General features: G+C 39.6%; 1 protein-coding gene and 1 long non-coding RNA gene across 5 annotated transcripts in view; both read right to left on the reverse strand.

Moving 5' to 3' along the window:
* The window catches only part of SNAP25 (synaptosome associated protein 25), an 87637-nt gene extending 82405 nt beyond the window's left edge, over nt 1-5232 (reverse strand). For 2 of the 4 annotated variants that reach the window (XM_015149337.3, XM_015149339.3), the window contains exon 1: nt 4849-5232. The gene's annotated coding sequence lies outside the window, so the exon portion shown is untranslated. 4 annotated transcript variants of the gene reach the window in all.
* A 13516-nt stretch (nt 5233-18748) lies between these two features.
* Nucleotides 18749-23484, reverse strand: part of LOC144332041 (uncharacterized) — a 28623-nt gene continuing 23887 nt past the window's right edge. The window contains exons 5-6 of the long non-coding RNA XR_013399745.1: nt 22498-22569; nt 18749-19117 (exon numbers count right to left, since the gene is read on the reverse strand). This is a non-coding gene — a long non-coding RNA (uncharacterized LOC144332041). The remainder of the gene's footprint in view (nt 19118-22497; nt 22570-23484) is intronic.

Genomic DNA, 23484 nt, shown 5'->3' on the forward strand with positions numbered 1-23484 from the left:
GAAATAATAATAGTAATCTGATCACAAGGTGGTTAGGAGGAAACAGTGAGCCAGTACAGGTAAACTCTTTTATAATGAGGGTCACATTCTTCTTCCCCATAAGCCCATTCTGATTAATCACTGCTTTGGGTATCTCTGTCATTCTAAATCAATTTATGTCTTACTAAATGTGATCTAATACTATATCTGAACATATGTGTCTGTGGGTTGCACTATTTATTTAGAAATCAGAAATTTCTTGGACTTCTATATTGGGTGAAGTGCTTGAGATCCTTGTGAAGAAAATTACATAGAAAGAGTAGATATTATTGTTAAGGCAATAATAGCAATTCTGAGGAGTTCAGAGTGCAGCTGGGATTCTCTAGAAATTTCTATGAAGTTTTTTCCCTCTTGTAAAACTTTTTTTTTTTTTTAAGTTTTTGTCCACTCATCATGTCCTACTTCCTCAGTGCTACATCATGTCTCCTCCTTTCGCCTTGCTTGATGTTTGTGTGGTCCCTGGGCTCAGTTTAATAACCACCAACCTGACCTCCTAAAGCATCAAATGTCACTACCTCTAACTTTCCCCTAGGTAGTCGGCTTGGATATGAAAATGTTATCCTGTGGTGTCTCTGCTGCCAGCGTTTTAGTGAAGAATAGATGAGGATAGTCTCTTGATACTTTATAGCCAGAAATGAAATGGCAGTAAAATCTATATCTACCATTGCCATTTCTTCCTCTACATGAACCCACTGACTATTTTGGCTTAGCAATTCTGTCAGCATTTGGAATTTTGAAGCTCTGCTGTGAGAGTAGTAACCACAAGGTTAGAAAGGAAACGGGTGTAATCCAGACCTTGAGGGAGCCCTGAAGCGAGGGTAATTAGCAAGAGTCAGCAAAATAGGCAGGGAAAGAAATTTGATATACTGCCCACCACAGTTTTTCAAAATTCTACCATTCCATCTTTTTCTTCCCATTTTTAGCCACGTGAGGCTGGTTCTATTTGTCATGCTGCTCAAAACACACTCAGAAGAACTGACAACTTTTTTCATTCCTCCAGTCAGTGCACTTGACAATGCTGAATATTCACAGAGGGCAAGAGAGTGTTCGGCACCATGTTTATTATTCAAGTGCACCTTCTGGGGCATCTCATCACCAGATTCTTGACCTTCTTTTCAATCTGCCTGGCAAGTGCTCAACTTGCATAATTTCTTTTAGTCAATAATGGAAAATTGAAACTTGCGATTAACTTCCAAGCAGGAATTATATGTCTATGTAGGTATATGTATCCTGAAAAGTGATCTTAAAAGATGCTTCAGTAAGGACTGATTTTGTTTCATTGACCATCTCTTATGATACCAATTTGCTCCCCTCTACTTCTGGAAGAATGCAAATTAAATCCACTCTGTCAATAGTAATTTCTGGATAGTAAAAGGACCTGGTTACTTTGTTATATCAGCTTCTGCTCAGAAATCAACTTTAGAGAATAAAGTACCAAATTCTCAGCTTGACATTCAAACCCTTCTACAGAAGGCTCCAACTCTGCATCCTAGCCTATTCTCTCCCAGCTTCCCACTCCACCCAAATGAATGGGCATTTTTAGGGTTTGCTAACTGTAGAGTGGGCTTGCCTAACGTGATATTCTGCATATGTTGTGACTTCAACTTAGCGGAACTCTCCCATCTCTCTGAAACCTCCAAAAGCCATCTCAAGGCCTGCCTCTTCTCTCAGATTGTTCCAGTCCACTGTGATGTTACCCTCCTGAATTTACGTTACTTACTGTTGGTCACATTCACTTGAAAATTAATCACATATGTCCTCATAATTTGTCTTCTAATGTTTTATTGCATTTGATTCTGGTTTTATTTATTAACTTATTGTTTATTGCTTTTATTAAGATTGCTAGATGCTAAACTTATTGAGGTCAAGACAGAAACCATGAGATTTTATATCTCCCATGGGATTCATTTCTGTATCTGGTGAATACCGCTTGATCAATATCTTCCTATCAGGTTGGTCCTTGCTGACAAGGGATGACATTGCAGAAAGTATCCAGTGCTGAGGCTTAAAACATGGATTTTCCTCCTTTATAGAATTGTAAAGCAGTCCCGTAATGTGAGAAACATTGTTTATTCATAGTGAATTATCTAAAAAGCATATTTTCTATTTTTCTCCTTCATGTCTCTTCTCTCAACCTCTTTCTCAGACTATTTTTCTCATTTCTACTAATCGTCAAACCTCCATGTTATGCTGAAGGCCGACTGCTTACGCAGCTTCTAAGTGTCACTAGCAGAAACATGTCTCTCAGCTGATAACCCTCACTCAAGGGTTAACATTTAGAGCTTAGGAATATCTTTAGACAAGCTAATTAAGGGGTAATTTGCATTGTGTTTGTGCATGTGTGGATATGTGTGTTTAACAAAATAAAAATAAAATTGTGAATTCTTGGGAGATTCTGCCATGAAGAGGTTAAGAGGATTGTCAATTATTCTGTAATTTGAACACTGAGGTGGTAATGCAGTAAATATCGATGAACAAACAGGCATCAGAGGGTCTGTGTGAATGACTCCTGGCTCATCCTATGTCCATCTGCTCCTGCCTCTTCTCACCGCATTGCCCTGGATTTTAAAAATTCATACTTAAAATAGGAAATTTCTCAATTTTTTCCCCAGAAGCTGTCAATGATATAAATATTAAATTCATGGTTCAATGATATATTTTTTGAAATTTCTCAGTAAGTTATTCTAAAATTAGCTTTCTAATTGTGCACATTGCTTCTTTCTCTCAGCTCTGTGCCCTTTGACATCTTCACTGCAGTCCTCTACTTCCCCCGCTCCTCCCCAGTCTTCCACTAGCAAACAAACCCAGCAGTAATTACTAATGTCCAAGCACGTAATTCCGGCAGCATTAGGCTTTTCATTTGACGCAACTACGCAGACAGCTGTCTGGACATGCAGCATGAAGTTAAAGCATTTTAAAAAATTCCTACCCATATTTTCTCTCCTCTACCACTAAAACACAGTTGTTTATTTTTGTCTGCAGATTGCAAAGTTATAAACTTCTCTTATACATTTACATACTCTTATATAAATGTCCATCCAAATAATTTTACATCCATGCACAATAACAGATCAATATATACAGACATGGAAACACATAGTCATCTATAAAAAAAAAAACACTAGGAAATAATTAAATAGCTGGGAATGAAATCACCTTCTGTATATGGACAGGAAATTTTAGTATCTGTAGCATACGGATGATAGGAGGTATGACTATTTGAACACAATCCAAGGTCTCATTTGGGGTCTTTTAAGGGGATCATGATAGCGTTTCTTTAATGTGTTGTATAGATTATTACAATGACGCTGTTACTCTTTTTTGCTAACTACTCAAATGGCATAATTTTGACACTGGTCATTTTTATGCCAGTTTTATCTATATCAAACAGAGAGAAATATCACTGATGACTTTTGCTCTCTCAGATACTCCAAGCCTCAGAGTAGAAAATGGTTAAAGTAGTTATCACCACCTCAGCAAAATCCCGCAGTGCCATAAGAGAAATTGCAGTAGATCTTTAGGTCAGAGTTCAGTTCTAGTTTAACACCATGGTTCTTTACCTGCGTTCCCCTGAAGGACACACTTCGATTCTCCTGAGGAAGACCAGTCTTAATGTTGTCAAAATCTAAAGCTATCAGCCTGTGATAACCAGTGCTGATAGGAAATACTTCCAGTAATTCAGAAACCATGGCCAAAGAGATTAAATCTATTCAGTACAGGACAAGCAAAATTTCTCAGATATGTGTTTTTGTGGATAAATACTTGTGTTCATGCCTGATTGCAAGGATGGGGGAAGAAGGAAAAGGAACAGTGATTCATTCTTAAAGTTGATTCTGCTTAGTTAAGCTAATCTCACATTTCTATCAAATGGAAACATAGAGATGTATCATCCCTATAAACAGATAGCATTGGCTTCTTTGTATATACAGTACTCACACTCACCCAAGATCTGTAGACAGATCTACTCTGTGTTAAAAAACAAAACCAAACAAAAATCTTGATACCCTGCTGAAGGATAAATGCCTATTTTTTTAAAAAATGTATTTATTTTCTACCTAAAATAAGGGTCAGAGGGCAACATAGATTTCCACAAGTAGACTATTATTTTGTTGAAGCTATGCAGGAGGTGAGGAGGGGAAACAGGAAATTGTCTGTAAAGGAGTCTCTGTGAGCAAGATTTATTTCTTTCTTGTTTTCTTTTAACCTACTATGACTCCTCTATTAAGGGTCCCCGTAAGACCAGGGTCTCAGAGAGACAATTTGGTCTCCAGCCCTCGCACATCCAGCCCTGGCCAGGCATTTCTGCCGCAGGCAGATGCGGCGCTGCGGCCGGACCGCTGTCCCCGGTGCTGAAAGGTCGAGGGCGCCCGCGCGAGCCCTCGGTATTGCTATCCAGGGTGCTGAGCGCGGGCCGCCGCAGTCCCCGAAGCCAGCCCACCCGCGCCAGCCCTCCGCAGAGCCCTCCCACCTGGCACGACCCGCCCGCCTCCCGCCAGCCTGCAGTTGACGTGGAGCAGGCGGCATAAATCAAGTCTGCGGGGCATGGAGGCTGCTGTCGCTGCAGCAGCTCAGCTTGCCCGGGGCGGGAACTCCCCCTTTCTCCTTTCGCTTCCCCAGCACCCACACCCTGCCTCCTCCTTAATTCTTCCCTGGATAATAGTACCCTAACGACAACAGTCAAAATAATAGGGTTAGAACGACGGGGGGGAACCCAACAGCCTAAATATCTCTGAAAACTGCATCGCAAAATGGAAGAAAGAGGGGGTCCCACTACTGTTTCAAAAGAGTAAGTTATTATTCGGTACGTACCCTCGCTCTTCCTTCCCGTCGCTCCATTTGCAGGGCTCCCGTTTCCCCTTCCCCCAGCAGTTCACCTCGAAAACACTTTATAAAGCCCCCACCAGACGTGCACACACGGAATACCGCACCCTAAGTGCACCAATACTTGTATTTACCCAAGCCCACTCGGAATGCCCAGCTGCTGTCCCTTCTGGGTATGCAGCCATCCCGAGCCAGAACCACGACCTGGGGAGGGGGCTCCTTACCTGGGCTTCTCGGGAGGGTTGTGTTCTCCGGGCCTCTGCAGGTTGCAAGTGTGGAGGAGCCGCCGAGCAGGGAGGGAAGGAAAGACAGCGCCTGACCTCCCCGAGGTTTCGTCTTCAATGCAACGTGAGCTCTGCCCTCATCAAAGATGGCCGTCCGTTTTGACGTCAGCAGCTTTTAATAGCCGCCCGGCGAGGGGCGGGAGGAAGTGGGGGCGGGGCTCCGGCGGGGGCGGAGGCGGGGCCCGGGCTGCGGCGCGCTTGACTCGGCTCCCCGGCGCTGCCCTGCAAACCTCCGTGTTTTCACCTCCTATAAACACCCAAAAGGGGCGACTCTTATGACTCCATTTTAACACTCGGTCTCGGGCAAAAGCGTTCATCCCGCAACTGCATTCTTGATGTTCTTTGGTGTGTGTGTGTGTGTGTACATATGTGCGTGTATATATATGTATGTGTGTATATATTTTATAATACATGTATAATATATGTATAATTTGTGTGTGTGTGTGTATATTTTCCCCCCACCCCCACCCCCACCCCCTTTCAGTGGAATCGGTGATTGAGTCATCTAAGGAGAGGGGAAGGCAGAGGGGGGTAAAAGGTAGTGATGGGAGGGGTGGGGGAAATTTCTGCGGCGATTTGTTTTCTCCAAAGAGGGTCCGGAGGGGCATCCCCGTCCACCCTCGCCAGTTCCATATATGGCCAGGCTACGTGGGTTGCTATTTTTATGAGTGATTGCTTCATGTTATCGAAGCAGCGCCGAGGGCTTGCAGCTCTCGTTGCTGTGGTCAGCCGGGGAGCGAGGCTGGCGCACGTTATTTTGAAGTACGTCAGAGCCAGGCTCTCTGAGCTGTTGCAGGAGTCGGGGGAAGGAGAAGGGAAGCGGAGTTAGCCCAGCCAGCGTGGGTTTGCGAGGACTCGAGGCTTGAAGTTGAGTTGTTTGCCGAGGGCAAAAACGGATGACGCTGCTTTGGGTGGAATTTGCAGTCGGCGCTGGGGTTTCGTGCTGGGTGTCTTAGGGGTACCCCACAGAGGCACGGACGCCCCGAGGGAACTGTCCAAACGGCCAGGAGGAGGTGGGGGCTTCAGAGCAAGGACGGCTGGGACGCTGCCGAATCTGGTGGTTCACTCAATGCGCAAACCCCGGGTACCCGTGCAGGCTGCCTCAGGGGGCCCTAGGATGCTCAAATCAGGGCGGGGAGACAAAGGCTACTTGTGCTGATCATATTAGAGATTAAAAGTGATAATTATAAAGCAACAATCCTAACTGTCCTCCCTGGCCGTGCACGGGCCTGGGGAGGGGGTGGTGCGCGGATCGCTCGGCGGTGGCAGCGTCCCGGATGATTCACAGGTGTTGGGGAGGCTGTCGCGGGACTCTCCGCGGGGAGGGCGGGCTGGGGAGCGCGTGGGAGGTGGGGGACCTCGTCTGAGGAACTGTTTGTACTTTTCCGGGAAGGATGCGATTAGAAGTCGTGCCTCGCAATGTTAAAACTTGATGGCCTCTTTTAGGCGATGGAAAATCCTTGTCTCGCTTAGGAGAAACCATTTAGAGCTGGGTTCGGAAAAGCGGCGTACAACCTCTTCCCCTGCACCCTCCTCCTCCCCTGCCCCACCACACACACACACACACACACACACACACACACACACACACACACCCCTACATCGCTGGCCTGAGAGCCAAGCTTAGGCAATAATACGGCCTTTGATTGCACTCCATTGCGGAGGGAGGGAAGCAGGGTGGGGGTAAGGGAAGAAGAGTTGTGAAGGCGCTGCGTTTAAAAAGAGACGGGCTGTTAAGAATTTAATAAATGATACTTTTAATCGCAATCAGTAGACATAATTGTGTCTTAAAGATTCCCTGACCTGAAGGCTTTTTTGACGTATTAATGTTTATGCCATAATAATTAACAGTGTTTGGATGTTTATTAAAGCCAAATTCCTAAAAAAGACATGTTGCTGAAATTTGTTTACTTATTCTTTAAACATTTAAGATTTCCCTACAATAAAGAAGAAAATCTGCAGTCCTTAGAGACTTAATTGCCAACAAAAGTATCTTGATTATGGCTCTTACTTTCATTATAAAGCAAGTTGGAATAGAGGGAAAGGGGTTTGAATGCAGTGTACTGCAAAATCCTTTATAGTCATTTTGTCCAAAGTGTGACACTTTAAAAAAAAAGCAGCATGCGGAAGTTTGAAGAGAAAAAAAAAAAAAAAACCTGCAGAGGGAGAAACAAAATATGTGTATAGCCCTCAGACTAGAAATCATTCAGGCAGAAAGCATTGTGAAGGAATGGAGGAGGCGGGGGATTTTCCAACTTAAACAACAACAAAAAAAGTTAAAAAGCAACTACGTCAGTGATGGAGGCTTATCCTGCAGGCAAAAGCTATGTAGCAATCACAGGGAAGGACTGGCTTGGTATTCTGAGTTTTCAACTACTGATACCCCACACTGACATCTTTAAAAATGACAGATAAGAAGAGGGAGGCAGACAATTTCAAGGTATTACAGAAAATACCCTGACCCTACAGGATTAGCTGCTGGTGGTGGCAGTGTTTTCCATTGCTAGTGCTTGCTTTGAAAATGATGCTGTTTGAGAGGTTCTTCATCTTGCTCTGGGAAAGGTAAAAGAGTCTAATTTGAGAAACATAAATATTGGGTACATAAAAATCTGCTAAGGATGACCAGATAACCCTAAATATGGTTTGAATATGATAATGAGATTTTTTTTTTTTTTTTTTGCCTTAGGATTTTCTCATGGCATGATTAAAACAAAACAAAAACAAACAGGAAAACATCATCATCTTTGCCAGTAGGGAACCAGCAGATTCATGTTACTCATGGTTTGCAAAGGCCTGAACCACCCAGGGAAGGAAGGTGATGGAAAATTTGCTCCAAAATGGTTCAGCTGCTGTGGGTTATTTCTAATGCTTAGGATGAGTGATGAGAAAATTACCTGCTCTGCTAGATGGATATTTACACTATGATAATTCAAGCCTCTGGAAGCTTTTTTGGGACATTATGCCCCAAAGTATTCTGGTTTGCAGTAGCTCTAGGTCCAAGGTATTTAGCTTGTATCTCCAAGGTAGGTGCAAGATTCATAGTTGATTCAATAATTGTAATTTTATAAGGAGTCATAATAATAACTTTTCTAAAATCCCGTGTGATCTTTCCAGAGTCAACTTGGAAGTAGTTTAAAGATAGCCCAGCTCAGAAGCCCTCTCTCCAGGGTCCTCCTTTGGAATATGCCTGGCACTCTATGACACTGTTTCAAAACACTGTGAGGGCAAAGAATACTCAGTTCTGCGCAAGAATATTCAGTTTGATAGAGCAACTGTTTTGATTCTTTGGTTTGCTTTCCACGTGGTTTGCTTGCCACTTTCTCTTCATATATTCTTCTAGCCCTTAACACAGCCCCCCACCCCATTTATGTATAGTGAAGTAGTAGTACCTTAAAATGCCTCAAGTAGTTTAGCTCTAGGTTTAAACTATCCAGGCTGTTCTTGTTCACTGAAGCCTCTAAGGTAGATGTATATCTTGTGAAAGGTAAAAAGAGAACCAGGAATATTAGTTGCTGTTTCTGGCTTGCCGTGTTAAGAAAAAATAGGACTGTACACTCAGAATATTAAATAACACTTTATTCTTTACTACAGACAGTATCATGGGAAGGAAGAAGGGGAGTGTCCAGCAGCCAGAGGCTGGATGTTTCCACACTTTTGTTCCTTGATGCACCAAAATTACAGACTTTCTTTTACAATGCATCCTAGGACCCTTCCCAATGCTGAGACATGCCTGTGGTCAAGTAGGGAGGAAGAACCTGTGACGATTAGGAACAGAGAGGCAGAGAAAATGGTAGTCCAAATTAGAACATTTCAAAAAGGCTATTTGATAGGGGTCACAGTATTCCTTGAGTAAATCTTTTAGGAATCATATTAGTTCTGTAATCTCTTTGTATCTCAATTATCTCATAGGTAAAATGGAGACAATAATTATACCAAATTCACAAGGAAATTATGAAGCACTGAGTGTCATATCTAGCACTATGAAGTATTGGCTAAATAAAATCTATCATTTTGATGAGACTTTAACTTTATTTCTAAGAAATGACATGTAGCTTGGCTTTAATATGGAGGATTGCCATTTTTTCATTAGCTATTAATTAGATATGTATCAATCATACTGGGTCTTGTTTTTTTCATCTGTATGAACTTATACATTTACTCAATATCGAACACCTGCCATATGCATGGCACTGGGGTCTAGGAAAAATTGAGTAGAGAGTTGAGAATTAGAGGGGTTAAATAACCTGGCCAAGGACACAGCTAAGAAATGGGATAGCTAGGATTTGAACCCCAGGGCCCAAGCTCATAATCATGATGTTTTAGTACAGCCTCCTCCAACTCCATCAGACTCCCTCAATATCCAATAAACAGCTTAAATAAGAAACAGGGCAGAAAATGCTCTCAAAATATACCAGCCAGAGGTCAGAACAGAATGGCAATGTGGATCAGTGGTTTTCAGGCAGATAATATGAGGTCTTCAACAAGAATTGATTCCAAGAGTAAAGACCTCTGAAGGTAAGGATTGGGTAAGCTGGGTTGAAATGAATGACTCAGGATATACCTGGGAATGGAGCAAGAATATCTCGTGCCATTTTATTGATACTAGCAGAGAAGGGCATCACACTTCTGCCAGCTAACAGGCACCAGCCTAGGTAAGGCACATTCTTATACATCAGCAGATTGCATCAATAATCTCTTGGTCATGTCCAATGGACTTTTCATCTCTATTGACTTTTGGGTTCACCTGACGGCATGTACTTACTCTTCCCTTTCTTAAAGCTCTCATTATCAGGTGCCTTCACCTCTGTTTCTCCCTTTTTTGTTGGCTCCTCATTTTCCATAGCAGATGGGTTGAAGCAGCAAAATCGTTGTGCCCAGCAGGTAAAGCTGGACATTTCCTTGAGTCCTGCACAAGCCCCCTGGGAGCTCCATATGTTCATGGAACCTGTCCTGACTCTCCACTCTGAAAGATTCTGTGCTCTAAGCCAAACAGAAAAAAATTAAATAACTCTCATTTGTATAGCTCTGTGCTAAAGAAATAGAAAATGTTGTGAAGAACTGTCACACACATGATCTCATTTTATTCTTGCAACAACTCTCTGAGGTATGTACAATAGTAATTATTATTTTAATTCCCTATTAATACATGATTATCTTACACCATGCAGCCAGTTGGTAATGGAGTTAGAATAGGTACTGAAAACTTCCTACTCTAAATTCTACATCAGGAAATGCAGAATTCTGATTGGTCTTTCAGGCTTCTCTACTGACCATGGTACATCAAGAGACTCAGTGTTCTATTTCTTCCTTCACATGTTGTCTCCAAAAAATCTGATTTCATACCCTTGAGTTTAACCATCATTTTCTATATTTGACTTTTAATTTCCTATTGCCAGTCTCACGCACTCTTGTGAGCTTCAAAGTCATATTCCTATCTTCTTAATGAACACCTATCTGGCTGAATGAAAGGCACCTCAAACTGAACATATATATGCATAAGTTGATTCCATACTCTGCAAGAATCTACTTCTTCTCTTACATTCTTAATTAACATTTTCTCATGATGTCCCATCTTCCAAACTAGCATACTCACAAGCCTCTTATTTTCACTTTCCTTTGCTGGCTTTGCTTTCATTTTCTCAACTTCAAGTGTTCAAGACTTGGAACTTTTCTCCCCTATACGTAATCATTCCCTGGGTAGTTGTATCCATTTCCAGGGCCTTGGGTAGTATCCGTGTGTTGATGTTTTTATATTACATATTTAGCCCTAATATTTCTCCTGAACCGCGTTGTGTATGTACAACTTTCTACTCAATATCTGTGATGAAACATAAGGCAAATATGGACGTTTAACTTAGCATATCCAAAGCAGATTTCAGATTTTTTAACTTCAAGAGGCTCCCTTCATCTTAGTTCTCCATATTAGTGAATGGCATTGACATTCCTAGTCCCTGAGGATGAAAATCTTATATTATTTCATGGATACTTTTTACATTCACACGTAATAAATAACACTTGTTGCTCTACTGTCAAAATACTTTTCAGATCCAACACTTCTCAGCACCTCCGCAGATACCACCTTAGTTTAAGTCACCATCATCTCTCTCGGGATATTACAGTAGCCTCTTAATTTGTGCCCTAGCACCTGTATCTCCTCTACATAGCTGCTGCAATGATACTTATAAAAGACAAATCTGATCATATTTCCTTTCTCAAAAACTTTCAGTGGCTCCCATCACATTTAGAAGTCCTTCCTTTACCCTACAAGATCATGCTCCTGGCCACCTCTCCAGACTCGTTTCCCAACACCTCTCCATTTCAATCACATTGACCTTCTTGCTGTCCATTGAACAACCAAGTGTACTCCTACCTCAAGACTTTTGCACTAGTTATTATTTCTACCTGAAATAGCCTCTCCCAGATCATCTTATATGTCATCTCCTCAAATGCCACATTTACAAAGGAGCCTTCTCTGACAATCTAGCTAAAGTTGCTAATCTCTATTTTTAAAAATTACTTTACCCTGCACTATTTTTCTTCATAGCCGTTTTCTCCTGTTGACATTATATATATGCTTATAGCTACATCTATATTATATTTCCCAGAGGCAATGGTTTTCAATGGCATTTGCGTTTTCTTTGGTTAAATTCTTTTTTGTTTCCAAATAATGTGCAGACATTGTTAATTCTTGATTTATAAAATAGACATCAGTTGACTTCCTAATAATAAGACTCTCTTACATCACCCTTGTCTCTTTTCCCCATCCTGTCAATAACAAAACTGTTAAGTAGTCACTCAGCCATGAATATGTCTAGGTAAATATTGTTCACTGTAAGTAGTACTACATAATGAGTATGCTTCTTTTTTTGCATATTTTCCTACTTTCCCTGGAGAAGCTCTTAGACGCTTCATAGAGAAGAAAAAGGTGGTTACATACAAAGGGGGAAGAATTACAACAAAATTGGACTTCTCAAAACAAATCCAGATGGTAGGAGTCAATGGAACAGGTCTTCAAATACTGCAAGAAAAATAAATCTCCATCTATAAGTCTATATTAAGCCAGAATATTAATAAAGAATGAAGGGCAAAATGAAAACATTTCTAGATGTGGACAGACTCAGGGCGATTACCTCCCATGAACATTTTTTGCAAATAAAAATATTTTCTAAGGATTGTACCTTAACAATACAACTCACAAAGGAATCTATGCAAAGGAGGAAGACCAGGAACTTAGGAAATATTAGAACTAAGACAGCATTTTTTTCCTAGAACCAAAGCTAGGAAACAGGTATGGTAATAAATCAATGTAAAATTAGTTTATTTGACAAATGGTGTAGTTTAAAAGCTAATTATAGTATTAACCAGACAATGGCATAGATATCTCCTATCAGTAATGACAAGAAAATGCCCCTATAATGACAGAAAAAGCAAACAATTTATCATATATTTTTGGTTCAAATATGAAGTCAATATTATAGGACACAATTTTGAGCATTTTTTGATGGAGTTTAAAGAAAGATTTATAATTTGTCCTTTATCTTCAACTTTTTTTTCTTTTTTGGTGTGAAAATTTAGTGCCACAGAAATATTTTTTCTTTAAAAGTTTGCCACCCTACCTGGTTCTGCAATAAATACTATTTATATAATAATAAGCTGTAAATGCTCTTTTTTGATCTTTGAAGTTTGAATTAAACTGTAGACCAAGAATGAATGACTTAATATTTACCAAACAGAATCTGAATATTATGGGGCCTAACATATAAAAGTAGTGAGAGAGCTGTCAGATGTGGGAAGTAAAGGAGAGGGCTTAGGAGGGGCAATGTAAAGAGATTTTATAATGCAAACAACCCAATTTACTCATTTTATATGGTAAAGGATTAAAAGAATCAGTAAAGTTCATAGAAGGAAAAATAAAATTTACTCATGGTATAATTATATGTAAAGTTAGATGTATAATTTTAAAGTTAGTCAACACAAACCCAAAAAGTAATAGAAGTACCAAAGTTCAGTGGTTGTAATAAAGGAGAAAGAGCCAATAAGATAATGTTCTCAGTTTTTTCATGAAGGACATTTATATATTATTTAAAATTGGTAAATCAAGAAATAAAAAGATATTATTTAAAATTAAGGTTTGAAACACCAAAGATAACTTGAAGCAGAAGTATTTAAAGACGGTTACTTCTGGGAAGGATAATGAACAAGATGCAAAAAGATTTTATTTTATTTAAACAATCTTCATTATTGTTTTCCTGTGAATGTGTTACTCTTCTTTAAAATAATGGCATTAACAAAATTATTTCAAAAAGCTTTTATGCAAGCTCTCCTGGTTTGGGTGGGCTGCAAAGTTCTGTCTTCAATGTCCTATCCTATAATGCTTTGGCAACTCCACAACCTTTCTTATTCAGTATACCAAAACAGCATTGATTTTTAAAGTGGAGGAAAAAAGATTCCTTGAAATGTATTTTAACCCATTTGTTTTCCTAGGCAATGCTAAGGAACGATACTGAGGTTAAAATTGAAATATGAGATATGAGAGCTGACATCTGGTCAGGAGGTCTGTCGGAGCCAACATTTTAATAATAAAATTATGATTATGAAAGAGCCACTGTGGGGATGGTTGAATAAGGATTTCTGAAAATCTGTTCCTTCATAAAAGCAACAAGAACACTAGCAAAAATTGTTAAAATAATTTTTTTTAGAAATCTAGAAATTAACCAAAGGCTTACAACAATCTGAGGAGCGTTTATTCAAGAAAAATATCTGCATTTTGGTAAGAACAAGAAACTTTGTGGCATTTCACTTGCCCTATTGCCATTCCCCTTTCTGCAGCTTTCTAGCAACCTTGAAAACCAGGAACCTACATGCCATTGGGAGGGGAGCAGAATTGATTTGGAGCTCCCCAGAGTCCCATCCAGAGAGAATTGTCACTATTTAACTTGTCTGAAAGTTTCCTGAAGGTGTGCATCAAAAAATTACCTATTAGGTACAATGCTCATTACCTTGGTGACAAAATAATCCATACATCAAACCCCTATGACATACAATTTACTCATACAACAAACCTACACAGGTACCCCCTGAACCTAAAATAAAAGTTGGAAAGAAAAAAAGTAAAAATAAAAAATAAAAAGTTCCCTAAAAACTACCACTCTTGAGGCTTATCTTTATTTGATGTAACTTAGAGCTCACATAGTGTAAACAGTATCTCCCCAAAGCATTTGTCAAAAACAATCAGCATCAAATGTTTCACACAGCAGCTGCCTGAGGCAGTGATAATGGCTGAGACAAACAAGAAGTTGACCAAAAATTGTAACAGGAAATGCTGGAAAATGGGATGTTCATAGGGTGTTTTGAAAAGTTCTGACATATTCCTGGGAATCTAGAAAGCCATGCACATGCAGAAAGCTGGGCGCATGCCCCAAATCTGAGAAGGCCCTATTCTCTCACCTCTCCATAACCTGAGACTGCATCATCAGGAAGCAAAGACTAAGGCAAATTTATAACCTGTCTGGTGGAGCATAGAAAGATTACTCCAAAAAATACATACACAGAACTTCTCAGCAAAGACTGTGAGCCTTTTTTGTGCAAGATATTTAAGGAAATCTCTGTCCAAACATAAGCTGAACATTAAATTAGCTGACTAGAGATTTCAGGGCCACACACAATAAAGAAGACTTACCAGAGTAGTTCAGCAAAATCACTAAACAATCAAACAAAACTCCCCCAAATAGATTGGAAAAAAAAACATGACAAATATATACCATGCAAATAATCAAAAGAGAATTGAATAAAGTGGATATCAGGCAAAATAGAATTTAAGAGAAAAATTGTTGCTAGGGACAGTAACAACAGTAGTAACAAATACAAACAATAACAAATGCTGTGGGATGAAGGTAGAAATCTGATTTCTGGAATTGCCACATTATATTATTTAAAATGTCTAGTTCTTAACTAAGTATTAAGACATACAAACAAATGTGGCCCATATACAGGAGAAAAACAGTCAAGAGAACCTGTCCCTGAGGATACATAGACATTGGAATTTCTGCACAAGGACTTAAAATCAGCCCTTATAAATGTGTTAAAGAACTAATGAACTAGTCCATGTCCAGTGAACTAAAGGGAAATATGGGAAAGATGTCTCACAAAATAGAGCATATCAATAAATAAATAGGTATTATAAATAATCAAATAAAAATTTTGAAGTTGAAAAATATCATAACTGAAATAAAAAATTCATTAGAGAAGCACCATAACATATTGGAGGTGGCAGAATAAAGAACAAGCAATTTCAAAGATAAATCAATTGAGATGATTCAGTCTGAGGAACACAGAAAAAGAATGAACAAAAACTAATGGAGCCTCAGAGACCAGTGAGACATCATCAAGCAAACCAAGTAAGCATAAAGGAAAACCAAAAGGAGGTGAGAGAAATGGGTAAATAGAACATGTGAAGATGTAATGGCCAAAACTAACACAATTTTAAGGAATAACGTTAATCTAGACACCCAAGAAGCTTGACAAACTCCAGTAGGATAAACTTAAGGAGAGCAACATCTGCGTGCATTACAATCAAAACTAAAAGGCATGGAGGGAGAATACTGAAGACAGAAAGAGAAAAATGGCTCATTATGTACAAGGGATCCTTAATAAGATTAAGATTCTCATGAGAAACCACAGAGGCAGTGGGATGACTTGCTCATATTTAAAATAATGAAAGAAAAAGACATTCAACCAAGAAGTCTATATTCAACAAATTATCCTTCAAAAGGAAGGAAAACAGCAATAACTAAAATAATTTGTTGCTAGCAGACCTTCCCTGTAAGTACTAAAGGAAGTGCCTCAGCTGAAATGGAGGAACTAGACAGTGACTCAAATCCACATTAAAAAAAAAAAAAAAAAAAAGTATCAGTAAAAATAGGTACCAAGAAAAATACAAAAGCCAGCTTTATTGTGTTATTTTGGTTTGTATTTTTTTCTTCTCCTACCTGATTGAAATTACATAAAGCAATAATTGTAAAACTACATTGATGAATTTATAATGTATAAACGTGTAATTTGTATGAAAATAAAAGCACCAAGGAGGGAGGAGGGAACAAAGCTATGTCAGAGCAAAGTTTTGGTGTACTATCAAAATCAAGTTGGTATTAATTTGAACTAGATTTTTAAAACTTATCACATTAATTGTACTTCCCAGCTATGCACAGTGGCTCACCTTTGTAATCTCAGCTACTCAAGAGGCTGAGGTGGGAGGATCCCTTGAGTCCTGGAGTTCAAGTCCAGCCTGGGCAACATAGTGAGACATCATCTCCAAACTAACAAACAAAACAAAAACTTTACTGAAAAACCCACAAATGATTTTGGGAAAATAAACAGTATGGTTCTAAAATTTATATAGAAATGCAAGAAACCCAGAATAGCCAAAAAATCTTGGAAAAGAAGAACAAAGTTGGAAGACTCACACTTCTGCATTTCCATACTTCTAACCATCAGGCAGTTACTTTCCCCCATATTATATGTATGAGTAGTGAGCTTCTAGACAGAACCCAGCACTCCAGGCCTATTGTATGCTGTTGAAGAATTGTGTCTATCCCAAGTCTCTGGGGTCAATTCCCACTTGTGATTATGACAGCAAATATAAGAGATAAAAATTTTGTAATTTGGAAACTGGACAATGACTGTCACAGGTGACTGGAAACAGAAGAGAGACAGGAAGTTGAGGCAAAAACTTGTATGGGGTCATTAAGCTTACAATATAGGGTGACTTTGTAGACCAGGACCATTTTGCTTGCAAATTATAGAAACCAGACCACCATAACTTAGACATAAAAGGAAATGTATTGGCTTATGCAGTTCAACAGTCTGGGATCAGATCTATGGTTTCAAGCAAGGCTGGATTTAGGTGCTCAAACAATGTCATTAGGAACTTATCTCTCATCATCTCTGTGTTGACTTTGTTCTCAGATACACTCAGCCAATTATCATCAGCAGCAGAAAAGAACATGCCACTTTTCCAAACGTTCCAGTAAAATCCCTATTTTTTTTTTTTTTTTATTGGTCAGACCTGGGTCATATATTCATTCCCAGAAGCCATGATAAGTCCAACCTGACACACATTGACTAGGAGTGGGGAAGGAAACTCCTTCCAAGGAAAAATCAGAATGAGGCAAAAAAGAAGGAAATGCATGCTGAGCAAGCAAAAATACCAGCCACTCATCCCAGAGAGTAGGGCCAACTGACAATGGAAGGTATTGAGTGCTTGAGTGGGAGGTCAGAAACTCAGTAAGGTGCTGGGCCTTGAAGGGTCAATTCATCTAATACAGTAAATCTGGCTACAGATGCTTTTCCAGTGGTATAATCCTGTTGCAATTCTTGCTGAAGCTATGCTTCTCAGATTCTGATTTGGTGGGTCTGGAATGAAGTTCAAAAGTCAACATTGCTAACAAACTCCCAGGTGATGCTGATGTTGTTGGTTAGTGGACCACATTGTGGCATGCTGCTATGCTAAAGTATTAATGTAAAGCATCTCTAGCTGTGGTGAGTTCTGCATCTTAATTGCCCTGCCCTTGAATTGGTGAGAGGTTAGACGATTCTGTATGCCCTGTCTGTGTGCCCTTGGCAGGCTCCATCCTCCTATCATTCGTCTGTCTCAGGGGGATTTGGGAATGAGAGGCAGTTTTTCTGCCAGAAGTATGTGCTTCCTCATTTTTCTACCCCAGGACTGCATGGGTTTAAGGCACTGGACCAAAGGAAAGCCTTGGCATGGGGTTCTGGAAGGTTAGTTAGCTGGTCCAAGATCAGCATTTTATTTCATAAAGGAGTCGGAGATTACTCAGTTTCCTGCTGCTCACTTATTGCTCTTTGGCTATAGACTAAAGAGATTTGCCAAAGCCCAGATGACTACAGTTGCGGGAGTGGGCCCTACTGAGGCCAGCTTCAACCAGCAGAGCTGCCAAGTTGACCCACAGGTTGATGAGTCACACAAAATGGTTGTTGTGAGCAGCTGAATTTGGGGGAAATTTCAATACTATATTATTATGGCAACAGATTACTAAAAGACTATCTGTGTGGATTTGGGAAATTTTTTTAACCTTTATAAGTCTCTGTTTTCTCTGTAAAATGAAGATAAACTCACATAGGGTTATTGTGAAGATTAAATAGAATAAGAAAGGGGAGAACCTTGACCCAGTATTCCAATAAATGTCAGAATTAGAACTACAGTTTTCCTGTATACAGCTAGTCTTCAAGAAGCCTCATAGAGAAAGAAACTTTCTGGTAGAACTAAAAAGAGATGGTGTAAAAAAGAAGAGAGAAGTGGGATTTGTTATTCCCTTTTGGTGTCAGGTGGTTTCACAGATCATCCAATATATTTTATAGAATTCTATCTTCCCTACCAACTTATGTGGTAAGTTTTACTATTGGCTTTTCATAGATGAGGAAACCAAGACACAAAAGCGAGCTGATTTTGTTAAAGTCAGATAGTCAATGGTAGAGGGCCTGGGATTAAAAAAGCAAAAACACTAAAAAATGAAAAATAAATACAAAAGTTAGATCTTTCACTCTAAATACCTTGCTCTTTCCACTATGAAAACCCAACTCAAACCTTAATCACATTACAGTTTTTATTAAAATATTTTTATTCAGAGCTCCCACTGCAGAGTAAGAAAATAGATATCTTAACCAAACCTTTCAAAGATTACTTTTGCTTTTTCTATTTAACTTAATTTATCTTTTCTTTCCAGAATCAGTCTTTCTCTCCATCTCTTTGAATTTCTCCCTGACTCTCCAGTTATGTCTCTCTCCCTCTCTTCTCCCTGACTCGTTCTTTCTCTCTTTCTTTCTCTGCCTAACACAGGCTGTCTTCAGATCCCTGCAGTTAAAATTCAAGTGGAAAACAAGTGACTCAGCAAGCTGGATGTTGATTTCTTTGGTTTATTTGCTCTTAAAGAAAAAAAATTCTCTTGGCAGCATATCTAGAAAGAAAGAAATGAAAATTGTAAGGCTCTTGTAGGAAAAGCGTCATAGGTATACACAGTCTATATGGTATTTTAAAATTCAACCAGGCAGGAAAGGAGGCCCAAGCTCACAGCAGAGTTTAAATAAACCTCTTTACCGTTTGTGCTCACATGAATAAGCCATTTCTTCTTTCTATGTTTATTGTCTGTAGGAAATCAGACCTAGGATTGCTTTTTTTTTTTCTTTGAGAGGGAATCTCGCTCTGTCACCCAGGTTGGAGTGCAGTGGCACAATCTCAGCTCACTGCAACCTACGCTTCCCAGGTTTAAGTGATTCTCCTGCCTCAACCTCCCTGGGATTACAGGCGCCCACCACCATGCCTGGCTAATTTTTATATTTTTAGTAGAGACAGGGTTTCACTATGTTGTCCAGGCTGGTGTTGAACTCCTGACCTCATGTGATCCACCTGCCTTGGCCTCCCAAAGTGCTGGGATTACCAGTGTGAGCCACCATACCTGGCCCCTAGGATTGCTTTTGTCAAGTGTGATTTTACACCTTTATCTGATTCTTGATCTGTACACATACAGCTTTTTTGCTTTGTATTCATAGAAACAAAAGACTCAGAACCATGTTGTCATTTGGTACCATATGACCTAGATTTGGATGATGTGTTGGTCAGCAAAGGCCATGTTATACTGCAGTAACAAACATCATCATGCTCATAATGGCTCATAAGAAAAGTTTATTCTTCCACTTGCTATGTGCCCAACGTAGATTACCAGAGCCATTCTTCGTCATACTCACTACTGGATATCTGCTGATGGAGGTTCCAACTTGGGATTCCATGATTGTCAATGTAGAGAGAAAGGGGGAATGAGTCAAGCACAGGTACTTAAATGCTTCTTCTGGAAGAGACATTCATTACTCTTACTCATGCTTAATTGTGCAAGTCAAGTCATGTGGCCTTTTTTTACTTTAGGGAGTGGGGAAGTGAGTCCTCCCACACCCCTAGAGAAGGAGAACCAAGGTTTTATAAACAGCTCTAATAACTAGCCCAGATGGTCTCCCTGAAGTCAGGTAGGGTCCTTGCTTCTCCTGGACCAATAATAAAGTAGGATCCGAGCTGATTCACTTTTCTCTTAGGTGAACTAACTTCTTGGAAAGAAATGATGTCATATCTTATTATACAGCTTAGAAGGTTAACATGTACAAGAAATGTCTGTGCTTTGAAAAAGGTAATGCAAAATTTTATTCTTTAAAATGATATGTACCTGGAGATAATACCCTTAAAAATAAGCAACATCTTTTTTCAGTTATTTCTTGCTTCCAATGTTACCTGGAAAAAAGTCTTACATTGCTCATGCCCTTGTTAGGAGTTACTGACTTTATTTTTAACCTATAATCCATAATTATCACTGAGCTCCAGGAAGCTAAAATTTTATTCATATTGTCGATGTGAAATTTGGCTGTCCAAGGTGCGCTGAACCTTCAAATATGTAGAATATATTTTAAGAAATGGCATGCATATGTTTAAATTCCAGCCAAATAAAGGTCCTCTTGAGATTTTCTAAAACATTTATCATATTTTCTACCAAACAAGATTGACAGAACTTGACTTAGAAAGCTGGCACACAGCTTCATGGAAACAGTTTCTAAAGCAGTGCTATCCAACATAACTTTCTGTGATGACAGAAATATACTACAGCTGCCTTGTCCAATAAGGTGACTACTAGCCACATGTGGCCATTTAGTGCTTAACATGTGGCTACTGACACTGAGGAACTGCATTTTAAATTTTGTTGAATTTTTATTAGTTTAAATTTGTATAGCCACACAGGCCAGTGCTACTATATTGAATAGCACTGCTGTAGAAGTTGGCTTTCAACTAATGTTTATTGTTGTTGAATTTTTAAAAACAAAAATGCATCCTTAACTTGAAATAAAGGAAGCTCACATGTGCATTCCTCATCTGCTTGCTGAGAACCTGAGACTGCCACAGGGATGTTTTCTAATTCTGGGGTGTGAGCATCTTTCAGTTGTAGCAACCTGCAGAATCACTTATTTGGGAGTAGACTCTGGGTTAGGGCATGCTGAGTGGCATTTTTGGCCTGTGGGATGGGATAGAGGGCAAGCTAGAGATTGTCCTCAAGAAGAACTATTACGTCAGTTGGTTTGGTGGCCTGATACCCTCTCCTGGTGAGACCTATGGGCTCCAGAAGGTCACCTGAAGTGGTCAAGGAGAAGGTCCTGCCAGTTCATGCTGCAGAAGAACTGAGGTTCACAAACATACAATCATCCCATAACTTACTCCTATGCCATCGTCCCCCATCACTGTGGGGATCAAGGTTGACAGTTTTACATCTCCTTCTATTATTTGTCTCCCACCTCAGTATGCACTCTCCATCATTCTGTAAAATTACATTTGCTGTTTTATCCAATTTTTCTAGAGTCTAAAACAAACATAATTTCATCCCTCCCCCAAGTATACACTCAAAAGACAAGTGCTCACCCTACAAACCAGCTCTCACAAATATAAACATTTGGGAGTGGACATTGACCATCACCATCATCATCACCAGGAGAAAACAGTTGACAACACTTCTTTTCTGATTTTTCCAGAGTCGCCAATCCTTCTTAGGTCTAATAGGTGCCTCTGTGCTAAGCCCTCAGGGTACAAAGATGAATTACAAAGGTTTCCTCTTTCGATGAGCTCCCAGCCAACAGCTGGAGATAAAAATATAAACAGTTGACTTGTGATTACACATAATAGTAGTGTGAGGTGCTTGAAAACAAAGGATAGGGAGTGACACAATAAAATATTTAGAATGAGATTAATATTCCCCCTAGTTACTTTGAATTTAGAGAAAGAAATATTTCCAAAACTGTTTATGGTAGATATGGCATTAATATTCACCAATCCTGTTGCTTCTTTCTGGTCTCACAGGCTATGTTACTCAGTCTCATTTTTTGTTTTTTCTTTGAGATAGGGTCTCACTTTGTCACTCAGGCTGGAGTGCAGTAGCATGATCTCGGCTCACTGCAGCATCAACCTCCTGGCTCAAGCCATCTTCCCACTTCAGCCTCCCAAGTAGCTGAGACTACAGGCGTGTGCCACTGTGTCCAGCTTATTTTTAATTTTTTTTTTCTTTTTTTTTTTGTAGAGACACGGTCCCCCTATGTTGCCCAGGCTGATCTTGATCTCATAGGCTCAAGTGATCCTCCTGGCTCAGTCTCCCAAAGTGCTAAGATTATAGTCATGAGCTACCACACCCAGTCACTAGCCTCATTTACATTTAGGCAGGGGCCATGTGACAAGGTTCTGGGCAAGGTATCTGGTCAAATTGATGTGCCTCCCATAAAAACCTCCTGTTTTGTTCTTCATGTTCTCTTCTCTTACAGGAGCCATGGAAGCCAAATGCTGAGGATGGTGGCATCATAGGATGAATGGAGCTGGGTTCTTGAAGCACTGCTTGGAGGAAAGACAGCAAAAATGCCTCATGAATCCAACTGGACTGTTATGTGAGAAATAAACTTTCATTGTGTTAAACCACTATAATCTGGGGGCTGTTTGTTGTAACTGCTAGAATCAATTACCCTTGCTAATATAGGGTTCAAATGGTTTCAACTGGGTTATCAGATATAATCTTTACAATCTCCACATTTTACCAAAGAAGAAATGAAGTAACTTGCCTAAATTCATACAGCTAATTTTTGGAAGTTCTAGGACTAGAACCCAGTCTCCCAATTTCCAGTCAAAGCTCAGCACTACAAGGTCAAACTTGTCTCTATTCATCTATAAATAGTTTTCAACAACTCTTGTATGACTTCTGGTAAAACAGAAATATGTATATTGAATTTTATGGCAAATAAAAGTTGTCTTTATGGGGAAGAGAACAAGATAACACTGAGGTTTACCAAAAGTGATTTATTTTGATATTAGCATATTTAGGTTGCTTATAAAGTGCTGAATTTGAAACATAGCTGGATTTATCTATCAGGACAATTTTAGGTTTATCATTAGGCAATGCCTTGTTATATTGTGTGGTTTTGTTATTCTATGCCAGGTATATAAATTTATCCGTTGCTGGGAGGTTGAAACTATTTGGATACAACATGTGGGTTCATCAATTACTGAGAAGAGTAGACTAACTTTTTCAAGACTCAATGTCATCAGATTGAGCTCTAAGTTTCTTAGGCCATGGACTTAATCCATAACATCCATATTTTCTAGAATAAAGTGGGACAAAAAGAACCTAAAGTAATTCGATTGCTATGGTAGGTGCTGTTGCCAGTATGATCAATAGCCATTCTTCCCTTCCATCATAGATATCAGAATCTTGATACATTCGAGTGGAACCAGCCTAGCCCAGGTGATGATGAATGG

Source organism: Macaca mulatta, chromosome 10 (genome assembly GCF_049350105.2).
Source record: "Macaca mulatta isolate MMU2019108-1 chromosome 10, T2T-MMU8v2.0, whole genome shotgun sequence".
In the NCBI taxonomy this organism is placed as follows: domain Eukaryota; kingdom Metazoa; phylum Chordata; class Mammalia; order Primates; family Cercopithecidae; genus Macaca; species Macaca mulatta.